General features: G+C 45.8%; 1 long non-coding RNA gene across 2 annotated transcripts; it reads right to left on the bottom strand.

Annotated features, from left to right (window-relative positions):
* Positions 1-1118: 1118 nt before the first annotated feature.
* On the bottom strand, positions 1119-22825 carry LOC101671660. 2 transcript variants are annotated; one of them, XR_200029.2, is made up of 4 exons: positions 22653-22825; positions 5907-6090; positions 2997-3182; positions 1119-1244 (listed from the first exon to the last, which is right to left on the bottom strand). It is a non-coding gene; the product is annotated as an uncharacterized LOC101671660 (long non-coding RNA). The 2 variants fall into 2 exon arrangements; XR_001180755.2 differs by lacking the exon at positions 2997-3182 and having other exon boundaries at positions 22653-22816.
* Positions 22826-24895: the final 2070 nt, after the last annotated feature.

Genomic DNA, 24895 nt, shown 5'->3' on the forward strand with positions numbered 1-24895 from the left:
CAATTAACGTAGTTCTGACCCTGTCGACCCAAGACAGCGTTGGATCCCACAGGTTAAGGTTCAGCCTCACGGGCTGCACCTCACCACCGACTTCAGAATCCAATCAAAAGTCCAGCGGGTCACCTATGCTTCTGACTATAGAGGTTCCAACCACCCTCTCCTTGGGTGGGGTTAATTTATTACGGTGGCTCCCAGAGCTCAGAGAAGTATTTCACTTACAAGATGACCAGTTTGTGATAAAAGGATATAACTCAGAAACAGCCAGATGGAAGAGATACACAGGGGCGGGTGTGGGGAAAGGGCACGGAGCTTCCATGATCTCTGGATCTGACACCCGCCCCATCTGGCACATGTTCGCCAACCCAGAAGCGCTCCCAACTTTATGGAGGTTTCATTACACAGGCGCACTTGATGAAATCGTGGGGCATTGGTGACTCAACCTGCAGCCCTTCTCCTCTCCAACAAGGTCCAAGAGGGACTGGTTGTTCCAAACCCTGATCATGTGGTTGGCTCCCCTGGCAACCAGCCTCCCTCCTCAGGTGCTCTCCCCCACCTGCCAGAGCCGGCTCATTAACATAACAAAGGACACATTAATCACCCTCATTACAAGAAATTCCAAGGGTTTTAGGGAGTCCTGTGCCAGAAGTGAGGAAGAAGACCACACATAGGTATTTCTTATTATAAATCACAGTATCACAGGAGGAGATGAGCAGTCAAGAGATAACCACAAGTAATTACAAATCAATAGGCAATTGCAAAGTGTGGTAAAGATTCAGAAAGAATACAGGCCTTTATATGTAGGGGAGCATGATTTCATCTGAGGAATTCAGGAGAGGATTGTGAGTGAAAGTCTGAACAACAAACAGTAAAAGAAAAAGAGAAAAGAATAATGCAGATAAGTAAACTCTACGCAAAGGCTTTCATATCCAGATAATATCACAGAACTCATGATTTAAAGCTACCGTCGCTTGAGGACTATCATTTTGTGTGGATGGGCAGCTTTGGTTGGTGGTCCCAAAGATGAATGATTTTGGAGCACTTTTCACAATAATAGCCATACCCTTTTGAATGTCTTAAAAAACAAAATTCAACTGAGTATGTTTAAAAGATCTCATTGGCTTTATTCAACAGTTCATGCATGAATCAGGGAGCTTCCCGTCCAGCACCTCGCCAGGAGCTTGGAGGAGCTGTGCAAAATGGTAGATCTTCACAGGCAGAAGGGGGTCAGAACAAGGAAGCCATACCTGCCAAAAAAATATAGGTTGGTTATTGCAAGGTCACTAATTTTAGGGGATGACGGGGGTCTGCCAGGCAGTTGGCCTCACTCGTGCTGATCAGGTGATTCCTGACTGCTTTGGGGTTCTGTTTCTGGGAGAGCTAAGACTGTCATTAAGTCTCCGTTTGGTGATGTGGGGCTCAGCAGAAACAATTCCATTTGGGGGCTTGTCTTGTCTTTTAATGCCTGCAATTTGCCAGACACACTGCCTTAGGTTTCTGATCCAAAATTGGCTTTATGAGCTGTCTGCTTTTATTACTATGCCTGTTTTAGAGAAGGGGGTGGGAGAGATGAAACAACTTATCCAAAGACCCCTGGCTCAGAGATGGAGTAGCCAAGTCTTGAACGCAGTCACCGGATTCTAGAACTCCTACTCACTGGTACGTTGCCCTGCCTCCCATGCTTGGAATACGACCCATTTTTATGCTCGAGTGTTCAAGGAAGGTAGCACATGGGTTAGCTGAGGATATGTATTATTGGCCTCTTTTCTATTCCACTGTATTGTTTAAATAATAAGTATTTATGAAACCTACAAACGCCACGACTTACCCCTATTAACGCAGTGTCATTTATAAAAATAACAACGTACTTGGTAGTACCGATGGACTGCGAGGAACTTCCTTTCTGCCTCAGGGACAAAGCAGCAAGAGAAAGCCCTGTTTGGGCAATGGCCCGAAGCCTGCTCTCTAGTCCCGAAATAGTACTTGGCCATGGGTGGGAGTTTCACCACTGCTCTATCTTCTCGTACCTTCCTTCTTCCCATCTGACCTCTGCCCTTGAAACGTATATAATCCGGGACCTAAACCGGAGCCGTCTGCGGGAGCCACAAGGGCTACAGTGAGTATTTGCCGCACGTTCGCTTTGTTTGAGTACATTGACACACTTTTCCCAGAGCATACATTTATAAAGATATATAAATATATTATTTTTAGGGCGTTAGGCTTTTTCCAGAACATGTCCTTTCAAACTTGTTTCAATAGAATGTAGAAAGAGATGGAAAAACAGCTTCGTATTTATTGGGCCGATTCGAATGGTAAAAATCACCTACTTTCCCTCCATCCCGACTGATAATTTTCTGTGCATACATAGGTATGTGAGGTATGTATACAATTGTGTAAAACAGTCATTATTCCTTAAAAAGGGCTCTGTTGGGCACTTGAGTGGCTCAGTCAGTGAAGCGTCTGCCCTAGGCTCCGGTCGTGATCTCAGGGTCTTGGGATACAGCCTCGCGTCCGGCTCCTTGCTCAGTGGAAGCCTGCTTCTCCCTCTCCCTGAACCCCCACTCCCGTTCACGCTCACACTCGCTCTCTCTCAAATACATAAATACAATCTTAAAAAAATTGCTCTATTAAATAAATACTTTTTACTCAAGAAAATATCGTGCTGTGTCAATAGAACCATTTTGAAGTGTAGGATTCCCTGCTCCACGATTTTACTGAACTATTTCCTTGGTGGTTTCCAACATTTTACCAGAATAAAAATTGTTGCAGTGGATATTTCTACACATGTGTATTGCATAGTTTCCGATTCTCTCCTTAGGGTAAAATCAGGGACAAAGGACTTCTGGTTAAAAGTGTAAAATAAACATGCTAAGCTGTTTGATGTACATGGCAACGCGTCTCAGCAATGAGAATACACCCATTTTCCACCAAATCTTGTAAGAGTTCCTGTTGACTCGTATCTCCCAACAATGGGATTCACCACTCTTTCAAACACGTACCTCCCTTGTAGACTAGGAACGATAGCGTGTTCCCGTGTTGTCCGGTCGGTCTGCGCGGAAAAACTTCAGAGACACCGTCTAAAGGAAAAGACTGGCCAGAAGAAATGGACCCTCTTCTTTGAAGATCCAGAAACTCACTCTTTCTCCCTCGCAAGGATCTGATCCCAGGAGAGTGACTCTCGCCAACTAAAATGCACACGGTGGTGAGAATATCAAGATATCCATTACTGATGGTCAATGGAAACCATGACCATGGCAAAGACCAGAAATCCATATGTGAATAAAACCAGTGTATTTGGCTTCAGAATGCTATACATGCACTGAATATCCATTGGAGACCTCTCTATGATTTTGTGTGTGTGTGTGTATTACTGTCAAAGGGAATAGAAAAAACCATGAAATCCATGTCACCAGCATGGTCATCAAAAAGTTGTTAGATGAACATGGGATCAAAATTAAGGCGAGGAGAGAATTCGATTCCATCATGGATGGATGGGTTTGCCGGAAGGAACAGTGTTTGGAGGCTGTTGGCTATCATCTCTCCACTTTGGCACCCATCTAAGGACAGCCTGCGGTTGAGATGGGGAACATTTGCAAGAGGTGGTTACCTGGGGCAGCATTTGGATAGAGATGACACTTATTATTTTTTTTTCTTCCTATGTTGATTCATGAAGTGGGCTGTCGTGGAATTTTGCTGACCACCCAGTGCATGGAGCTCAAAGTAGGGCTCGATCTCATGACCCTGAGATCTCCACCTGAGCCAAAATCAAGAATCGGATGCTTAACCGACTGAGCCACCCAGACGCCCCTCCTCTTTTTCATTCAGCAAATCAATGGTATGCTTATTTGCTATATTAATAAGGATAGAACCCTGGCTTGGCTTAGCTCAGAGAAAAAGCAGGAATGTTTACTGGCTCAAAAATGAGAACCAAAGGAGTGAGGTAGATGGGCTGGTGGGCAGCCAGAATGGAGATCCTAATGCCATCCAGTTCTTGGTTTCTCAGTGTGGCGCTCAGTTGCTCTGGTTTCATGCCACAGCGGGCCAGGGAGAGAGGGTGTGAATGTGTGTGTATGTATCAGTGGGGCAGGGACAGTTTATAGATGTGACTCCGGAAAGTTCCAGACTCAAGGCTTTCATGACTTGAACAGAGACCCAAAGACTCTTCTCTGCCAGATACCGTTGAAATAAGAATCCTCCTCCTCCCCCGCTTTTTTAAAGACTTTACTTATTTGAGAGAGAGAGAGAGCGCAAACATGAGCGGGGGGTAGGGGAGGGGCAAAGGGAGAGGAAGAAGCAGATTCTCAGCTGATCAGGGAGCCTGATGTGGAACTCGATCCCAGGACCCTGGGATCGTGACTTGAGCCCAAGGCAGAGGCTTCACCAACTAAGTCACCCAAGTGCTCCTGAATAAAAATTCTTAAGAAGAATTCCATTCATCCAGCTTGGGTCCCCTGCCCCAAGAAAGGTGAGTAATATATCCATTAGCAATACCTACTTGAGGAGAACATTTTCCAGTAGGATTTGGAGAGTCTTCTGCGCAGGTGAAATAATACACATTCGCCACGTGTCTCTATCATTAATAAATAGTGGGACTCCATTTCTAGTCTGTCTGTATTGACTCGTCTATTCAGGCTGTGATTTTTCACAGCTAGGTTTTTATGAGACTGACGCGCTGCCTACTGCGCTAAGGAGGCACCTCACAGCTAGGTTTTTAAACCGAGCCCAACATTGGCCCGATCCTCATGTGCACACACACACACGTATACACACACACACACACACACACACCTCGGTCACAGTACAAATCTGTAGACCATGGGACTCAAATGGGCATCCAGCTGCTTGGCAGGCTCAAGGGAATTCCTCTGTGACCTATCAAGGGATTATGGTGAAGGTATCAAGAGACGGTGCCGATCTCATCACCCTCTGCGCTGCCGCTCTTCTCCTGCCCGGCAGAGAGTACATCACAATTGTCTGGCTAACAGGCTTGAGAGGACGCACTGAGCTCTGTGCATCTAAGCTCACCAGCGAGGGACCCTGAGCCGTGGAAGAGAAGAAAATTAAGGTAGCGTGATCACAGGAGATGATTATCCTCCGTATATCCAGGGATATGTTTATTGTATGGTGGTTAAGAATCCTGACGTGACCAGCCCCTGGTAATATGGGTTTTAGGAAATCATTCCATGTGTGAAGCCCTAGGTGCTTCCGTCTGAAAAATGAAGGTGACCCACAAAACCACCTGAGCAGGTGATGCTAAACTAAGCATGTCCCCGTTTCCTATTGGATGGATTCATTTTTCTCCTTGTTATTAGTTACTACCATACGGGGCAGGTTTGAGATTTCAGTTTGGATGCTCAAAACCTTCAGAGCAACAAAAAATTCTTTGGGAGATCATCGGCCCTATACCATGTGGTCTCCTACTGGAATGGAATCATGAAACTCTACTGTGCTCCGTGGGGAGAACAGGGGTTCTGTGATCGAACTTCTTTGGAATGTACTGAACTTAACAGAGTTAAACAGGCTGTTGGAAGCTTCTACTCTGCTCATAGCCACAGAGATTTTTTTTTTTTTTTTGAAACAGAAATAATGATCAAGTCACCTTTTTGACCTGAAACTTTCCAGTGGATTCCCTTTGCACTTGGAATCAAATCTTTGTGCTTTGACCTCTACATCCTTATGTAATTTGACCCTTGGTCTCTCCAGGGTCCCTGGGTACCCCTCTCTGCCTTGCTCACTAATCTCTTGCTCTGTGCATCAAATCCTCTGCCTCCAAGATTTTACACTTCCTCTTTGTCCTCTCTGCAGTGATTTCCCTCCACCTCGTTCCATAGCAGTGCATTTGCACTCTCTAGGTCTCCGAGGGCTTCCTCCCCGACCACCCCATCTAAAGGAGGCCCTGCACCACCTACCTTGTTTCCCTCAAACAAACTCTTGGTTCACACCGGTCGAATAGTACCTCACGGGTGCCTTGGAAATGTTACATATTTTGCCGTGCTTTCCGGATCTGCTCCAGTTCTCCATCATCAAAGAAAACGGGTCTTCCTTCATCAAGCTGAAAATCCGTCCGTGTTTCCACCTGTCACTTCACGCAGCCTGGAATTAAGTGCAGTTGGAATATGCATGATGTCAGCATGAATATTTACAACAAGGCAAGAGAATTGCATCAAAGCAACCCTTGCCTTGAATGATTTGCATCAAAATTTTTTTCCACCTTGAATTCACTCAATGAAATCATGGGATCGATTAATGGGACTTTGGGGGGGTGGATTTAATGAAATTGTGAGCGTTCTCCCTGAAGCAGGGAGGTGTAACGGGCAAGCTGGTGGGTTTCTGTAACCCATTGTGTAACCCCACTGAAGGATTCCCCTTTCACGGGGCAGCCCTGTAAGGATACCTCCATGTACAAGTCCCTAGAATGTGCTTTCACGGGCATTGTCAGCAGACTTTAGCCTGAAAATCAACCAGTTGGGGCCAACCATATGGGACTCCCCGGGAGTCCTACACAGGGGAATGTGCTGTTGGGTGCTGAATGTGTATTCCCGGGAGGAATAAGGCAGGTTGATAGAATGCTGGAACTCGAGCCCTCTGAGATGTTGGAGCTGGAGCCATTCTTGATTTTGCAGGTGGAGGAACTGAGGCCCACAGAGGTACAGGATTGTGTGTGTGGGGGGGAGGGATGTGATGTCAGAGATGTTGAAAACCTGGCCACTTGATTCTCTGTCCAGAGAATCTTCCACCGAGTCACAACACCAGAAACACATAGGGCAGATGTAAGCCGTCACCCACGCAGAGGCACAGGAGGTGAGGCCCCGGCAGTGGAGGGATGGGTGCTCTACCACAGCAGGGAGCCGGCAGGTGGCTTGGGGGGCTGGGACCGTGAAGGTTACACTTGGATGGTGGTTATGAAGTTGGGTCTTGAATGGGAGCAGTGACAAGAGGCTGGAGCATCCCTGGGGGTAGCATTTTAGAGTCTTTTTTTTTTTTTTTTTTAAGATTTTGTTTATTTGTCAGAGAGATCACAAGGAGGCAGAGAGGCAGGCAGAGAGAGAGAGAGAGGAGGAAACAGCCTCCCTGCTGAGCAGAGAGCCCGACATGGGGCTCAATCTCAGGACCCTGGGATCACGACTTGAACCGAAGGCAGAGACTTTAACCCACTGAGCCACCCAGGCACCCTGGCATTTCAGAGTCTTGAAGAGTGAGGGGAAAGTGGACACATTTGCGATGTCCCGGGTCTGTCACTGCTCCCTCTAACATCTCTGTTCATTCTCTGTCCAAGTCCCTTGACCAGCTTCTTGATGCTTGTTCAGCATCCTTCTGGTCCGTACCTCATGCATGGGTGACCTCTCACAGGTCCCCAGTGTGTCAGTAAGTCCCCGGTGTCTGTCCATCAGGCCTAGGTCCTCAGCATGGGGGCAGGAGCTCTCTTATTGCGGATGATTTCATGCTCCCTCCTGTCTCTGCTGGAGCTTTCCCTGATGATCCTTGCTCTGCCATTTTTCCATTTACCGGATGCCTTTGGCCCTTGCTGCCATTGCTGGGTGTTTAAATACTCCACTGTCTAAGTTACCTGGATCTCTCACACTGGGTCATAAGCAGAGATTGTCCTCTCTGCTCCTCTGGGCCCGGCTCCCTGCTCAGGAGCAGTAAGTAACCCTAAGGCTCGGTTAGACAAGGTGGGTCTCTGCTCTCCACAGACAGTGGCTTCTGCTATGATCTGAAGGTTTGTGGCCCTCACAAAGTTTGTATGTTGAAACGCAATGGTATTAGGATATCGGGCCTTTGGGAGGTGATTAGGTCTTGCGGGTGGAGCCTTCATGATGGGATTAGCACCCGGATGAGAGACCTCACCAAGTTCCCTGGCCCCTGCCACGACATAGGGACCCAGCAAGAAGCACGTGGCCCGGAAGAGGGCTGTTCCCCAACCACACCAACATTTGACCTTGGGCGTCCGGTCTCCAGAACCATGAGAAATAAATTTCTGTTATTCACAAGCTACCTCATCTGTGGTATTCTGTTAGAGCAGATGTAACAGACAAAGACAACTTCTATCTGGTTTACCCTTTTGAGATCTCCAGCCGGGGCTCTGGGGGCATTGACTTGGTGAGCTCTGGTGTGGAGGCACATGCTTAAATATATGTGTATTTTTAAAATTTTGGAAACATATACATAAAATTTACCACTGTAACCATTCAAAGGGCACAGTCCAGTGGTACTAAGTACGTTCCCATTCTGGAGTGATCATTGCCACCCTCGATCTCCAGCACCCTTTGCAATACCTAGAGCTGAAACCTAATAACCTAATACTTAAAACTAAACACCAATCCAGCCCCTGTGTGCCTCCCACTCCCCTATCCCCCCCCACCCTGCTGAAGCTGCCTCTCTACTTTCTGTGTCTCTGACTTTGGCGACTCTAGGAACCTCACTCGTCTTCGTCCTTTTGGGACTGGCTTATTTCAGCGAGCAGTGTTTCCAATTCACCTATATTATAGCCTGCATCCAGAAAGTCCTGCCCTTTGCGGTGCCTGGGTGGCTCAGTCAGTTAAGCGTCTGCCTTCAGCTTGGGTCAAGACCCTTGGGTCCTGGGATCGAGTCCCTTGTCGGGCTTCCTGCTCAGTCGGGAGTCTGCTTCTCCCTCTCTCTCAGTCCCTTCCATCTCTCAAATAAATAAAAATCTTAAAAAAGAAAAAGGTCATTCTCTTTTATGGCAAAATAATATTCCACAGCCCGGGTACAGCCTGTTTTATCTACCCATTCACCTGTCTCCGGACATGCCAGTTGTCTCCACCTTCCAGCTGTTATGAAGTAGGCTGGATTGCACATGGCGGTGGAAACATCGGTTTGAGTCCCTGCTTTCCATTCTTGCTGGCTTTCGGCTCTCTTCTCCGAGGGAGAGGCTCACAGTCATATTGGTCCTCCTCCCAACTCATAAGTGAGAGGTGGATGTGGCTTGCACGGGGTGGGGGCAGGTGGACAACTCTCTGGGGCTCAAAGGGGTGCCTCGGTCCCCACTTGTCAGACTTTCTAATGACTCTCCCGGGTGCACACCACGGGACAGTTATGGGAACTTCAGCCTGAATGTTTTGGCTGACCTCTGCCACCTCCCCCACTAAATGGTTGTTAAAATGGGGGAGTTGCATGGGTGAGGGATTATCGTTACCTTAATTATTTTTGAGTCTTGAGAAATTAATCAGTGTCCCTGTGATTGTTTACGTTAGACCATGCGAGAACCCGTCCCAGCATAGCCGGCCCGTCCAGCTGCTTGCAGATGTTGAAAGGGGCCATCAGGAAAACCTAGTAGGCTCATGAAGAGTGGAGCAGAGGATATTTTCCTAATGATGTGTAACTAGTCATAAATGAAGTATTTGGTTCCTGCCCCAAATTTAATTTAATCTGTGACCCTGGAACACTCAGAAAGGAGGGAGTTAGAGAATATTCTGCAGCCACCGGACCCCTTCAAAGGGGGATTTTCTTCCTGGGATGAAGTAGGCACCTCCATCGCCGGTCAAACGGGACCACAGACACAAAGGCCCGGATTTTGGAGGGTCTGTATTATTTAGCAACGTGACTGACTTGTAAACGGCCTCACATTGGTTTATGCAAATAAGCAGATGCCCCTTTGCACGCCCCCCAGTCTGTTTTTACGTGTTCCTCTTACGGGGTTCTTTATCTTCAGTGAAAGGGCTTGCTGCGCTGTTAACCCCAAACCAGCCCGAGAGAGAGTGGATTCAGTTGTCTATCCACGCAACCAGTATTTATTGAAGAGCTACTAAGAGTCAAGTATGTCAGCTGGGCTCCCTCCCAAGCGGGCAGGGGTGGGGAGGGGAGAGAGCTGGGGTATGGCAGGGGGAAGGAGAACCCACGGAGGACATGCTGATGAGTGGGGTTTAGTCATGTTGCGGACACCTGAGAAAACAGGTGGTGAGGGTCCCAGGATCAAAATGATCGTGGTGAAAGCTATTGCAAGGCTCCAAACATACTGTTGACTAAATAAAACAGGACGTAAAGCTCATATTTGGTGTAATTTCAACCACATATAGAAAAACACGAGTACACACAGGCACACATGATCCTGACGTTGAGGTGATACTACTGTGATCATTGGATGGCCAAATGATATTTTGTAGCGCGCATATATCGTAAGTTGCTTTCTATTGTGGAAATAGTAGTTGCTTTCAGGTTTCAATAGGGCAGTGGATACCTTGAGCGCTAACCTGGGTCTAAATGTTTGAAAATTTCCTAGTGTAGATTTTTGACATTGCCATTTCTGAGTTGGAAAAAAAAATGAATATGTTTAAGGCTTTTCATAAATGTTGTCAAATTAGTTTCCAGGACAGCTGAAGTGTTGATAAATGTTCAGAAAACTACTCAAACTCTTGAATTAGACTGATAAAACTCTTTTGTCAAAATAATCAATCCGGTCATCCTGAGTTTTTATAGATTTTATTTGTTTATTCATGAGAGAGTAAGAGAAAGTGAGTGTGCCCACAAGTGGGGGGAGGGGGTGGCAGGCAGTGGGAGAAGCAGGCTCCTCACTGAGCAAGGAGCCCGGTGTGGGATTCGATCTCAGGACTCTGGGATTATAACCTGAGCCAGAGGTAGATGCTAAACTGACTGAACCACCCAGGTGTCCCTCGAGTTTTTAGATGCTTTTATTTTCATTATAAAACTCACAGAAATTCATTCAATGATACTGAGAAAAGAGAGAACAAAAAACATCACCTAGGCTTTAAATTGCCAGATAAAATTCCAAAGTTGCTTTTTATATAAATTTAACTAAAATATAATTTTAAAGTAGTTATAGTTTCTGTCTCTCCCTTTTTTTAGTCGCCCCTCTCCTTTATGACATCATCATCATTCTGAGCCATGTTTGTGAGTTTGCACAGGGAAACCCACCTATGTGCACGTATGTGAGTGTGTGTGACCAAAGCAAAGCTAGACATCTCCCTTTTTTTTTTTTCCTTTTGCAGTCCCTGTTGGTGCATTTTTCCTTGATTACTATTTTTAAATTGGGGATTTAGAGATGGTTTCTGAATGACCTATTTATAGCCTCACCAAGATACATCTTTTTTTTTTTTCTTAAAGATTTTATTTATTTGACAGAGAGAGACACAGCAAGAGAGGGGACACAAGCAGGGGGAGTGGGAAAGGGAGAAGCTGACTTCTGCCAAGCAGGAAGCCCGATGCAGGGCTCAATTCGAGGACCCCGAGATCATGACCTGAGCTGAAGGCAGATGTTTAAGGACTGAGCAACCCAGGAGCCCCCGAGATAACTCTAGAGATAACCATTGCCCAGGGCATGGATGCCTTAGGGAGGAAGTTGTGTTTTCCAAAAGAAGTTTTCAGAATGTTTTAAGAGTTCCACATGAGATGAGTCTGACACAAGATTTTGCATTCCTTCGACAAGTCCCTTTTGTGAGCTGGTTGCCAACACAGCTTGGGAACCTGGTTTTTCTGCTAGCAGGTGTCTCTTACTGCTCAGGTCACGGTAAGAGGGGCAAGCAGGAAGCCTTGAACCACTCCGGCCTTGCATTTATTGACGAATTCTATCAGGTTGACCATTGGAATCAGTGAGTCGATGAGGTGTCCTGGTTGACCAATGCAAGTTAAACAAGTTCCTTGCTCTTAAAAAAATAAAAGAAAGAAAGAAAGAAAAAGGGCACTTCTCTTCTTTTCTAACCATTCTTTCTGCCTCGTTCCGTGTTTGTGCGGCGTTGACGGTCGGTGGAGGTGGCCAGGACAGAGTGGTGACAAGGACAAAAGAGCGCGATAACACTTGAAGTTGGGGCCGACAGAGGGGTGAGAGGTCAGAAAAGCAAACAGAGATCAAGGGGCACAGATAACGGGGGGCAAAGCCCATGCAAACAGCGGCTCGCGGGCGGGCTGGGCGCCGGGCTGTCCTGCAGGGAAGGCTGCTGGCCTGGAGGCAGCTGCTGGCCCAGCCCAGCTGCACTTTGTCCCCTCTCGCCCTGCGGAGACCCGGCCCCCACTGAGTTCTTCCTGGGGACCCTGTCCTCGATGAAAACTGAAAGCAGCTGGCAGGTAGCTAAGCCTGGGGCAGAGGGAACCCAGACCTTCGCCCAAGACAGAGCCCTAGTGTTGCTTTTGCAAAAGAATAAGATTCCATGCTTCCTGTCTGTTTCAGGAACCGTTTGATTCCGTCCCGGCGAGAGGAGGTGCGGCGGGTGCTGGGAGCAGGGTTCTCAGTTTGCAAAAGGCTCTTCATCCGAACGAGCAAAAGAAACAAAACAAAACAAAACAAAAAAAGATGTGTGCTTCTTTAAATTAAGTCCTAGCTTTATTTTTTTTATTTTTTATTTTTTTTAAGATTTTATTTATTTGACAGAGAGATCTCACAGGCAGGCAGAGAGGCAGGCAGAGAGAGAGAGACAGGAGGAAGCAGGCTTCCCACTGAGCAGAGAGCCCAATAGCCAGGCTTGATCCCAGGACCCTGAGATCATGACCTGAGCCGAGGGCAGAGGCTTTAACCCACTGAGACACCCAGGCGCCCTAAGTCCTATCTTTAAATTAAGTTCTAGTTTCCCAGAAGCAGGGCCAGAGACCAAGAGTTTTGTGCGAGTTAATTTGGAAGGTGAATGGAGGAGAAACACCAGAAAGGTTGGAGGCAGTTGGGATGCCCCCAGGAGACCAGTTAATGTTTGCACAGTTAAGCAGGTTAGCAGGGTGGATGACTGGTCTCGGTGTCCCTGGGGAGCTCTGAGACCAGCGGAGGGCATGCTCCAGGGTTACCCCTCAGAGAGGAATGGGAGCTGAGCCATTTATCCATCAAGCCCCGAGAGTCACGGGTTGAGGACTTTTCCAGGAGGCATTCTGTCCCTGGCTTGTCCTCCTCACTCTGGCCGAGTGGGCTCCCAGTGGCCAGACAGATGCCAAAGGCAAGGAGTCCGGGTGCGACAGTGGGAGACATTCCGGGGGCTGCTCATGGTAGTGACCAGTGCTAAGGGACATGGGCAGAGGTCCGAGAGTGTGTGCCTCCAAAGGGAAGTGGGTGTTCTCCGTGATTGAGAAAATTCAACATTCCACTCAAAGAGGCATTCGAGATTCCGCCAGGAAAGCCCTCTCCCCAGTGAGCCCCTCCCTAGTGATCATTCCAACCATTTCATTGATCCAAAGTGGCAAGAATGTTCTTCCTCCCCCAGCCTGGCCCCCAGCCCTTTTACCTATTCTAGTGGCTTTTTGTTGTAAACCCTAGGAGTGTGTTTTACGTAATGAGGTTTGTTCGTCGTTGCTGTGTTTGGGGGGTATTAATTACCCGTTTATACAAATCCAGGATTAAGACACAATGTGATACGAGTTACAATTTTCCAAGGCAGCAAAAATCTGGATAAAACAATTAAGGGAAAGTACTCGGTGGACAGACGGTATCTGCTTTGCCAAGTTCATGATTTGTGAGCCAGCATCCTCCTGACAATTTTGATGTATGTTTCACATACTCATCTATTATCTTAATTTGTAACATTTCTTCTAAACTCACCTGAGGGCATGTTCTTTCAGAAACTTAATTAGTTGTTTGACAACACTTTTGGCAAGTGGTTATTGCGGGAGTGGGGTCTGGGTGTTTGACAGACAGAAGGACATAGCGCGGTTCTCTACAGGTGGGAATCCCAGGAGTGAGAGAAGCCTCCCGAAGGTTAGATGATCACGGAGCCCTAGAAGTCCTGACTTGTTACTCAGCAAGGAGTGGAGGGGATGAATGTCATTCAGGAAGTGTTAACTGAGCATTTACCATGTGCTAAAACAGTGATTCTTTACTGGTCTGACTGCTTAATACGCTGGAACATCATTGAAGACGGCAAAGAGCTTTTACATCTATACGGTTATATCTATGGATATTTTTCATATTAGAAATTAAAAGAGAAAAATATGAAAATTTTATTACTAATTGATGCCGAAAATAGCCATAATAAGGCCATTTCATGGTAACATAAGTAACATATTTTTATGGAAAATAACTCTATTTTCCAAAACAAAAGAAATGTATGGCAGGGGGAGTGGCATAGCTTTACATTTGTGCAAATGTCTTTTATGTCTGGCTTGATAGAAGTCAGCTGGATTTCTATCTCTGCTTCTGCATTCAATTTGTTGCAGTAAGTTGTTTTCGCTGAAGTCTGTCAAGAACATCCGACCTTGCAGAGATGCACGGTTGGAAAAAGGAGGAGTATTTTAATAGCCTTTTAGATAATTGTGGTTGTTTTTTTTTTGATGCAATACCCAAACTTGACAGTTCCCAAACTAACTTCCTTTCTTCCTTCCTTCCATATCTCTGTAACCATTTTAAGCATACATGTTGCTTTGCAAAAGAATAAGCTTTCTTGCTTCTTCTCTGTTTTAGGAACACTTTGACTCCCCCTAAGAGAAGGGACAGGTGCTGGGAACGGAGGTCTCCATTTGTGAAACGCTGCTCATCCGTGTTTTGACCAAATCTAAGAGGAACCATCAAAAGAAAACAAAAGCCAGTTGAAGACTCAACTTTTGATGAATGTTTCTTTAAAATGACCTTGTTGGGCAACTCTCTCCGTGGTCTCCTTCCAGAACTCTTCTCATCTTGCAAAACGGAAAGTCTGTCCCCATTCAACACTAACTCCCCATTCCCCTCCCCCTTAGCCTGTGGCAACCACTAGTCTACTTTCAGTCTTTGTGACTTTGACTACTTTAGGTATCTCGTATGTGTGGAATCATATATTCTTTGTCCTCTTGTGACTGGCTTATTTCACTTGGCATAATGTCTTCAAGGTCCATCCACGCTGTAGTGTGTGTCAGAATTCCCTTTGTTTTTTGGCTGAAAAATAGTCCGTGGTATCCCTTGTTTTGTTTATCCATTCATCCATCAGTGGATTCTCGGGTCTCTTCTGCCTATTGGCCATTATGAATAATGATGCCATAAAATATGGGTGTGTAAATATCTGTTTGAGTCCCTGCTGTCCAGTCTTTGGGGGTATATATCCTGAAGAAAAATTGCTGCATTGTACCGAGGTTATGTTTGTAATGTTTTCGGGAACAACCCTACTGTTAAGTAGTAGTTTCTTAAAAGTTAGTTACAAGGTGGGATCTGAAACCATATCTGTGAATGTTATGTGATCTGTTATGTTAACATTTATTAGTCTGTCTTGCACTTGGGATGGATTTTTAACCCATGCACGATTCTTAAAACAGTACGCATTGGTCATTTGGAATAGAGCAGCGCAGTGAGCTTTGCAAATCTCCCCACTAATGATTCATTTTCAATACAAGATAAAACAATCATGTTCATTCATTTCACTGCCGATATTAAAGCCTTTAATGCATTTCCAAGCTGTCAAGCTCGTGGTGACAGATATAAGTTTTCTAAAATTCTAATTATTCCTTGAAAGCTTTGCGTTTTATCCTTGACAACCGATGCCGTCAGTTGTTTTCCTTGAAGTGACAGACTCACTTTGTTCATTTTCGAGAACACGTCTGCCAGATAGCCAAGTGTGAATCACCCGAGCTTGTCACTTTTCAAGTAATGACGATATTCCAGGGAGGGGGAAAAGCTCTGGTTCAGTGTGTAATTCAGACAACTGTCCAAGTACTTTTCTGTGAGACACTGTCCTCCTTCGCTACACAGAGTTACCCATGGAAGAGTCTGTGTTGTGCGAACGGAGGTTTTGGTTCTTGGATTTACGACAAAAGTTACATGGGTATTCACGCTCAAACAAAGACATCTAGGAGGAAAGTAACAAGCACAATATAGTTTATTAAGGACGGCACACAGTCTCATTTTCCAAAGATTTTATTTATTTCAGAGAGAAAGAACATGATCGGGGGAGGGACACTGGGGGAAGCAGACTCCCAGCTGAGCTGGGAGCCCGATGTGGGACTTGATCCTGAAACTCCAGGATTGGTGACCTGAGCTGAAGGCAGACGCTTACCTGACTGAGCCACCCGGGGGCCCAGGACTGCATTCTCAAGAAGGGAGACCAGGCAGGCCCCGAGGTGGCAATGGCACTAAGGTTGGGGGGGGGTGTCTTTTCTTTTTATGTTACAGAGGGTCTGGGTCATAGCTAGGTCAGTCTCCTACCAAGGTTGTCTTCAATCATCAAAGGGATCCCACGTAGCGATCGGGAGGGAGGATTTGGGGCCATATGCTGGAACTGACATGGCTGTCTCTCCCCATCGGGGGATGGATTTGAAACCATGATGTAATTATGTTATAATGAAGCCCTCGGTTGCACTGGGGCAGAGATGGAAGAGGGGAGCAAGTGCTCTGCACCTGGAGCTTGGTCTCTCAGCCCCCCGGGGGCATTGGAAGCTGGAAGGTCATGATGCTGTGCCCTCAGCCTTTGAAGGGGTCACCTGTTTATGCATAATGCGTCCCCTCTGACGCCAGCCCACAGCTAACTAACTGCCTATCAACAACGGAAGTGTTTTCTGTATACTTTCCACGTCGTTGCTCAGAATATTAAAAACACTGGTATTCAAGGATCAGTCAGGATTTTTAAAAAATTTTATTTTTAAAAAGATTTTATTTGTGTGAGAGAGAGAGTGCACAAGTGGGGTCGAGGCAGAGGCAGAATGAGCAGAATGAGAAGGAGGTTTCCCACCCAGTAGTGAGCCCGACACAGGACTCCATCCCAGGACCCCGGGATCATGACCTGAGCTATAGGCAAAGCCCAAACGACTGAGCCACCCAGGCATCTCATAATCAGTGAGGATTTATTTTGATTTCTATTCATTTATTTATTTATTTATTTAAAGAACTCTCTAGTTTTTTTTTTTTTTAAGATTTTATTTATTTGACAGAGATCACAAGTAGGCAGAGAGGCAGGCAGAGAGGGGGAAGCAGGCTCCCTACTGAGCAGAGAGCCGGATGCGGGGCTCAACCCCAGGACCCTGAGATCATGACGTGAGGTGAAGGCAGAGGCTTTAACCCACTGAGCCACCCAGGTGCCCCATCAGTGAGGAATTTTATTTTTTTTTTTTTAAGATTTTATTTCTTTGACAGAGATCACAAGCACGCAGAGAGAGAGAGAGGAGGAAGCAAGCTCCCTGCTGAGCAGAGAGCCCGATGTAGGGCTCAATCCCAGGACCCCGGGATCATGACCTGAGCCGAAGGCAGAGGCTTTAACCCACTGAGCCACCCAGGTGCCCCTGCTATCAGTGAGGATTTAATAAAGTTAATCAATGTGACGGTTTGGTCAGGGGAACAATTTAGTGACATTGCATTCTCTTACCGTCTGTGTGTTGGTGGGGAAACAGAGACTATGCATGGGTGTAGTTTGGTTATTGCCTCTCCTTGGGCTAAGGCTACTGCACGTCCCCCACCAGCACCCCCTCACCCCTGCTTTCATGTCATCAGTTTAAATATCACACAGTGAAGAAGGCACATAACAGCTTAGTGTGTTTTTCACGGCTTATGTTTGACAAAGAACATTATGTTAGTTTCAGGTGTCCAACATAGTGATTCCACAGCTCTGGACCTTAAATCATGCTCCCCTCAGGTGTAGCTTTCATCTGTCACAATACAGGGCTCTTTTTTGTTGTTGTTTTGTTTTATTAATTTTGTTTATTTATTTATTTGTCAGAGAGAGAGAGTGTGAGCTTATCAGCGGTGGGGGGGGGGGTCCCGCAGCCAGAAAGAGAAGCAGGCTCCCCATGGAGCAAGGAGCCTATTGTGGGGCTCAATCCCAGAACCCTGGGATCATGACCTGAGCTGAAGGTAGACACTTCACCGACTGAGTCACCGAGATGTCCCACCGCATGGGACTCTTACATCCATTGACTATGGATTCCCCATGCTGCACCTTCTGCCCCCCTCCCCTGACTCATTGGTTCCCACTCCCCTTCCATCTTGCCACCCATCCCCCACCCCCAGACCCCTCTGGGCACCATCAATTTGTTCGCTCTATTTATGGGTCTGTTTCTGCTTTGTTTGATTGTTTCATTTTTCAGATTCCCCATGTAAGTGAAATCGTATGGTGTTTGTCGGTCTCTGTCTGATTTAGTTCACTTAGCACATGTTCTGGGTCCATCCGTGCTGTCACAAATAGCAAAAAAAACCTCGTGCTTTTTTTTTTCTTCAAATATGTTATTTATTTATTTGACAGACAGAGATCACAAGCAGGCAGAGGGGCAGGCAGAGAGAGAGAGGAGGAAGCAGGCTCCCCACGGAGTAGAGAGCCTGATGCGGGGTTCGATCCCAGGACCTTGGGATCATGACGACCTGAGGTGAAGGCAGAGGCTTTAACCCACTGAGCCCCCCGGGTGCCCCCAAACCACATTCTTTGTTATGGCTGAGCTATATTCCATTTATACATACACCTCATTTTCCTTATCCGTTCATCTGTTGACGAACTCTTAGATTACTTCCATACCTTGTTTATTGTAAACAATGACCCTTAGTATTTTTTAAAAAGATTTTATTTATTAATTTGTCAGAGAGAGAGAGAGCACAAGCAGGGGGAGCAGCAGGCAGACGGAGAAGCCGGCATCCTGCTGAGCAGGGAACCTGATGAGGGACTCTATCCCAGGACCCTGGGATCATGACATGAGGCAAAGGCAGATACTTAACTGGCTGTCTTTAAAAAAATAATAATAATTTGCTATCTTTGCTTTCAGCTAAAGACCTATATCTACATCTTTTTATTTACATATATACTCCTTTAAAAATGGAATCATATCAAGCAAGCTGTTACATAACTGGCTTTGCTTGTATAATGATACGACATAAATATTTTTCTATGCAATTAAAGAGTTTTACACAAATACAAGTTACAAATACAAAGCAAATGTAAAACAAATAGTTGGTATCACAACCTGGGGCACAGCTAAAATGTATTTTAACCAAACTCAATTGTTGTGAACATAGCTTATTTCCCATTACTTTGCTATTGTAAAAATTCTCTACCCACCATTGTTATACCTGAAGTGTTTAATATATCCTTGATGTTTTCTTTCTTATTTTATGTATTTGTAGTGGTGGAGTTGGTAGATCATGGAATCTTCATGTCTTGAAATAAAAATGGATTTTAATTGTCCTCCAAAAAGTTGTATCAACCTACTCTTTCATAGGACAGTAGAAGGATGTCCGGGTGCCAGCTGCTGTTTATTGATTGATTGACTGATTGATCTATGTATTTATTTATTGGAGAGAGTGTGGAGGAGTGCAAGCAGTTGGGGAGGGGGAGAGAGAGAGAGAATCTCAAGCAGGCTCCATGCCCAGTGTGGAGCCCAGTGAGGGGCTCGACCTCATGACCCTGAGATTACGACCAGAGCTGAAGTCAAGAGTTGGTCACCTAAACGACTGAAACACCCAGGTGCCCCCAAATGTACTCTTTTTAAAAATTACCATTTTGGGGCACCTGGGTGGCTCAGTGGGTTAAAGCCTCTGCCTTTGGCTCGGGTCATGATCTCAGGGTCCTGGGATCGAGTCCCGCATTGGGCTCTCTGCTCAGCGGGGAGCCTGCTTCCCTCCCTTTCTCTTTTAACAATTACCCTTTTAACAATTTTTATGCATATAATTCAATGGCACTAAGTACATCTATGCTGTTTTGCCCCACCATCCATCTCCAGTACTTTTTAATAAAAATGCAGTTGAAGTGAATCTGCAGTTCAAGGATTTTTTTTTTTTTTGAAGATTTTATTTATTTGACAGAGATCACAAGTAGGCAGAGCAGCAGGCAGAGAGAGAGGGGAAGCAGGCTCCCTGCTGAGCAGAGAGCCCGATGTACGGCTCCATCCCAGGACCCTGGGATCATGACCCGAGCTGAAGGCAGAGGCTTAACACATTGAGCCTCCCAGGTGCCCCAAATTACGACTCCAGTACTTTTATCCCGCTCACCTGAACTCTGTCCGCAGTCAACACTCGCTCCCTGTTCCCTTTCTCCAGCCCTTGGCCGTCACCTTTCTACTTTCTCTCTCTATACCTGTGATGACTCTAGGTACCTCACCAAAGTGGAATCATACAGTATTGGTCTTTTTTGTGAGTGGCTTCTTTCACTCAGCATGAGCACCCACAGATGTTTGCACAGTATTTCACTTTCACAAGTGCCCACACGGCAACACTGGGATGGTTCGATCGCACTGTGTTTGCAGGTGGGCAACATCAGGGTTGTCATGTTCCTCAGCACATTCGGTCAGGAAAGGGGATGTATGCACAGAGAGTCTTCTCTTTGGAGGGATAATTTGTCTAAATGCATTGTCCGAAGAAATGACCCTAGCTGTGAATGAGGCTTCCGGGGACTGTCCGTCGATCTCAACAACAAAAAAGGACTTTTAGGTGTGTATTTCCTTGCAATGTCTACGGTAAAGAGCACAGTGACCAGGGCCAGGAGGATTTCTGAATTCCTGGGACGTCATTGTCTTACTCGTCCTCTTACACAGAAGGAGCCCTCATTCCAAAGGCTGGTTTGGATCAGGTGCTCTCGTCTGGATAGAACATTGCAGAGCTGGCTTTGTCTACAGAAAGTACGGTATTCACACCCCCAAGCGCTGGGTCCGTGACCGTCCAGTTCCTTATTAAAATCAAGCTATCGGCAGAGTCAGAAGTACTCAGACGCTCGCAGGATTGCAGAGTATGATATATAGAGAAGCTGAGGACTTTTTCAGATGCTCATAGTGGTAGGATCTGACTTCTCCTGAGGGCTTGGTGTGTACCAGGCACCGGATCACTGGCCACATTAGCTCATTTCATTGTGCTAAAATGCTGTGCCCTGCTTCTTCTCAATGACTTTTCTTTTCAAATGAAGAAATAGAGGATAGAGAGATTCAATAAATTCCTAAAATTGCAGTATGCAGCAAAGCAGGATTTGAATCCAGGCAATCTAGTTCCGAAACCTTGGGTCTTCATAAACCAACCTAAGTTTCCTGATCTCCCAACAGATGGCTGAATATTTATTTATTAGACTGATCTGCTTAAGTTCCCTGTAACCGTTTCATTTACAAATATCAATAAATACTGTATTTGAGTTATATTCCTTGCAATTATGGAAACACAAGGTACATTTTGTTTAAATTTTTGAAATTATTCTTATGTTATTATTCTTAAATTTAAATTCTTAAATTATTCTTGTTCTTATAGCCTTTCAGTTAGCCAACGTGTAGTACATCATTAGTTTCTGGTGTAGTGTTCAACAATTTGTAAGATAAATTTTTTTTAAAGCAATTGTTTTTGAAAATATTTTGTGGGGTTCTGCAAACAAAAATGTTCAAAAACCCTGCTCCGTTCACAAACGATGTCGTAAGAGAATAATGATGATCTATTTTGATGGGAAAGGGGGAATGATGAAAAATTTTTTGAAAGTGATCTACAAAAAACAGTGCTTTGATGACCTTATTTTACCGTATTTACTTACTTAATTAAATCAGTAACTTTAGTTAATGTCAGTGCAATATTAGATGAAATGAGAGGCTGTCCTCAATATAGTACATGAAAATTATTTCCTTTATGAAAAACAGAATCAGGACTAACTCTGCTCCGAGAAGAACGTTACGAAACAATGCAGGTATCCAAGGCGTCCATAGACTTGGCAAGTGTAAGTAAAATTTTAACAGCCTTTCTTCCTCGTTAATAGTGATCTATGAAGCTATGCGCTAGCAGAATAAGCCTATGCTTTTCATCCAGGATTATGACAGCAGAGTAGGCAAGGTCCAGAGGGAGGGGACAGCTGGCGTCAGGACTCCCAACCGCCTACTGAAAATTTAAAGAAGTTTTCTGTTTTCTGATCCCTATCACACACGTCCCCACTTTACTGCAAGAGGCAGATTATTACAATCCCCCCGGGAGCCCCTCAGAGGGACCTTGGGGCAAAGAGGTCATGTGATTCAATTGTAAGAATATTTGATGAGCATCTACAAGGAACTGGGAGCTGTGGTGGTTGGGGACCGTTTGGGGGAGACAGAAAAGCTGGATTAGACTAAGGTTCTTGTTCTTATGGAGTTGATGGTCTTCTTAGGAGAGGAGGCAAAGCGTGTGCAAAGTAAAGAGAACACGGGGACAGGAAATGAGCAAGTGGGTGTCGCATTCAGGGGGGGCCTGATGAGGGCCTGGCAGAGAGACAGAGCATAGGGATCGTGCTGGAAAGAGGAGACCAAGTTGGTATGGGCACTGTATCCAATAAAAGCTTAGCCATGGTCCCCAGGACGAAAGGCAGAGGAGTGGAACGGACCTAAGAGCTATAATGCAAGAGAAATTTCCTAAAATCAAAAATACAAAAAGATTGGAAGCTACATATGGAAAGGTACTACGTCCCTCAGAATATCAACCCAGAATGATCTATGCCAAGACATAGTCTCATGAAAGTTTTGGGCTTTTTGTTGTTGTTGTTAAAGATCTTTTTTATTTGACAGAGAGAGAGAGAGTGTGTGTGGACACACAAGCAGGGGGAGTGGCAGGCTGAGGGAGAGGGAGAAGCAGGCTTCCCACTAAGCAGGGAGGCTGATGCGGGACTCGATCCCAGGACTCGGGGATCATGACCTGAGCTGAAGGGAGACGCTTCACTGACCGAGCCACCCAGGCGCCCCAGTTTTGGCCTTAAAAAAAGTGAGAGGAGAAAAATCCTTTGGACAAAAGGCAAAACCAGCCAGTGACATGGAAAGGGAATTAGGTTATCATCAGACTTCTCACAGCACTGCGTTACGCTAGATGAAAATGGAGTGACGTCGTTAAGACAGTCCCTTACCGAAGAATGTTCCAGAGGGCAAGCTTCAGACAGCTGAAATGGCTCGGAGCAGTTCCATGAGGGCTGGTGTTGAGTATTTGACGTGGGTTACTGTAGAACTCGGATCAAGGGAGGGGCAGCAAGGAGACAGAACCACACATGTGAGGCTTGGATGATGTCACAAAGCAGGTAAGGAACAACCATACAAAGAGAGGGGACGTGGGGAGCGCATACTTGGAAATATTTCTAAACAGCTCTCAGAAACTCAGTTAGAGTATGGTGTTGCTCTTCTGAGACGGCTGACGTGTGTAATGGGGTAAGCTACGGCTTTTTCACATTCTTGTCCTTTTACCTGCCCGAGGAACAGGTACCCTAGACATGGCACCGGCCTTTTGTAATCTCTTTTTCATCGATTTTCCCCTTCCCTTCCCGTTCCTTCCCCTTGCTTTGCCGTTTCTTTCCTCTCTTCTCATCTCCTTTTTGTTGTTTCCTTTTTCTCAGTAACCATGCCGGAAGGTCTGTATCTTACACTTCTCCTTCTGGACGTAGCAGGTCTCTGGTTCTGGGCTGACGGCCTCTGCTCCTTGCTATCAGGATTCTTGCAGTATTCCTGGGCTGTCTGGCTTAGCGTGTTTTTAAATCTCAAAGAGTATTTCTGTTCGGATTGATAAGGACTTTTTGCGTCTTGCGTTAATCTCTCAATGTCTGTCCTGGGCCACTGATAGCCACTGACCACTTCTAACCTGATTATAAACAACTAATCCCTCGTTTCGCTGGAATACTCTGTCCTGTCGGAAACACAGCATGGTCCCCCATGAATTTATTTGTCATAAATACTCAGCACAGTTTGTTTTTATGTCATCAAATGGCCAGTGGCTTAATTCTCCTCTCTCCTTTTTTGCATTTCCTGTGGCAGGAAGGGGAAAATGTCAGGTCCCCATGATGCAGAACACGCCTTTGGCTTTTCTTTGTGACACTGACCGTTAGGTGGCTTCTGTTTATGCCTTCCTCAGCTCTCTCCCCATGGCCCCCCGGGACATTGTGCCTTTGTTTCTGTTCCCCAGCATCTGACAGCAATGGTATCTTAACAAATATTTGTTTATTGAATGAATGAAATGCTTTCGGATGTTATGCATTCGTGATAAAGCAAATATATGTTTTCTTCAAGGGAGGCCCCATTAAGTGTTCCAGGCTCTATCATGGTCATGAAGAATAGAAGAGGAAGAAGTTTTAGGGAAAGTTCTGTCAAAATCCAGAGAAAGAGGGGCGCCTGGGTGGCTCAGTGGGTTAAAGCCTCTGCCTTCGGCTTGGGTCATGATCCCAGGATCCTGGGATCCCATGATCCTAGGATCCACGTCGGGCTCTCTGCTCAGCGGGGAGCCTGCTTCCTCCTCTCTCTCTGCCTGCCTCTCTGCCTACTTGTGATCTCTGTCTGTCGAATAAATAAATAAATTCTTTAAAAAAAAAAATCCAGAGAAACATTCCCAAAGATTCCTCTAGAACCTATTGTTGAGCTTATCTACATACCAGGGTGACTGACTGGGTGGCTTAGATCGTTGAGCATCTGACTCTTGATGTCAGCTCAGGTCCCTTGAGGTCCTGGGATCAAGTCCTGCTTTGGGTTCCCTGCTCAGAGGCGAATCTGAGTCTGCTTGTCTCCCTCTCCCTCTGCCCCTCCCTTATACCCCACTCCCTCAAATAAATAAATACATCTTAAAAAAAAAAAAAGATTATCTACACACCTTCCAGACATGAGGGCATTTTTCATACCAAATAACTGTGGTAGGTGCACAATGTTTCACTTAAATAAATAAATGAGTAGATAAAACAAACGTTAACCTTTTAATACGCTGAGATGGGGTCATCACTCAACGACATTACACTCCACCACAAAATAGTGTATCTTTAGTAAGAAAAGCAGGTCGTTCTGCAAATCTGAGAGCACGTGAGTGTGGACAAATTCTGTGAAGCGGACTCTGTGGACAAAGGGCGTATGTGTTTGGGATTTTGATAGATCGTGCCCAGTTGCTTACTGTGGAGAGGTGTATCAATTTACACACCCCTGCCATTTACGAGAGGGCCCCGTCACCACTCTGGGACCTTCTATGTGCCCAGAGGGGTCTGTGAAAAGCACAGAAGACTTGGATCCTTTCCGAATGAAGGCAACCACTGTTTTGGACTGAGACCCAAGGACCCAGGCAAGTCAGCTTACTGGGAAACAGGACTCGTTTCTGTTCAGAAGGCTGTGAATTTTCTGGAATGCG

This window comes from Mustela putorius, unplaced genomic scaffold, assembly GCF_011764305.1.
Source record: "Mustela putorius furo isolate JIRA1106 unplaced genomic scaffold, ASM1176430v1.1 tig00000867_pilon_pilon_pilon, whole genome shotgun sequence".
In the NCBI taxonomy this organism is placed as follows: domain Eukaryota; kingdom Metazoa; phylum Chordata; class Mammalia; order Carnivora; family Mustelidae; genus Mustela; species Mustela putorius.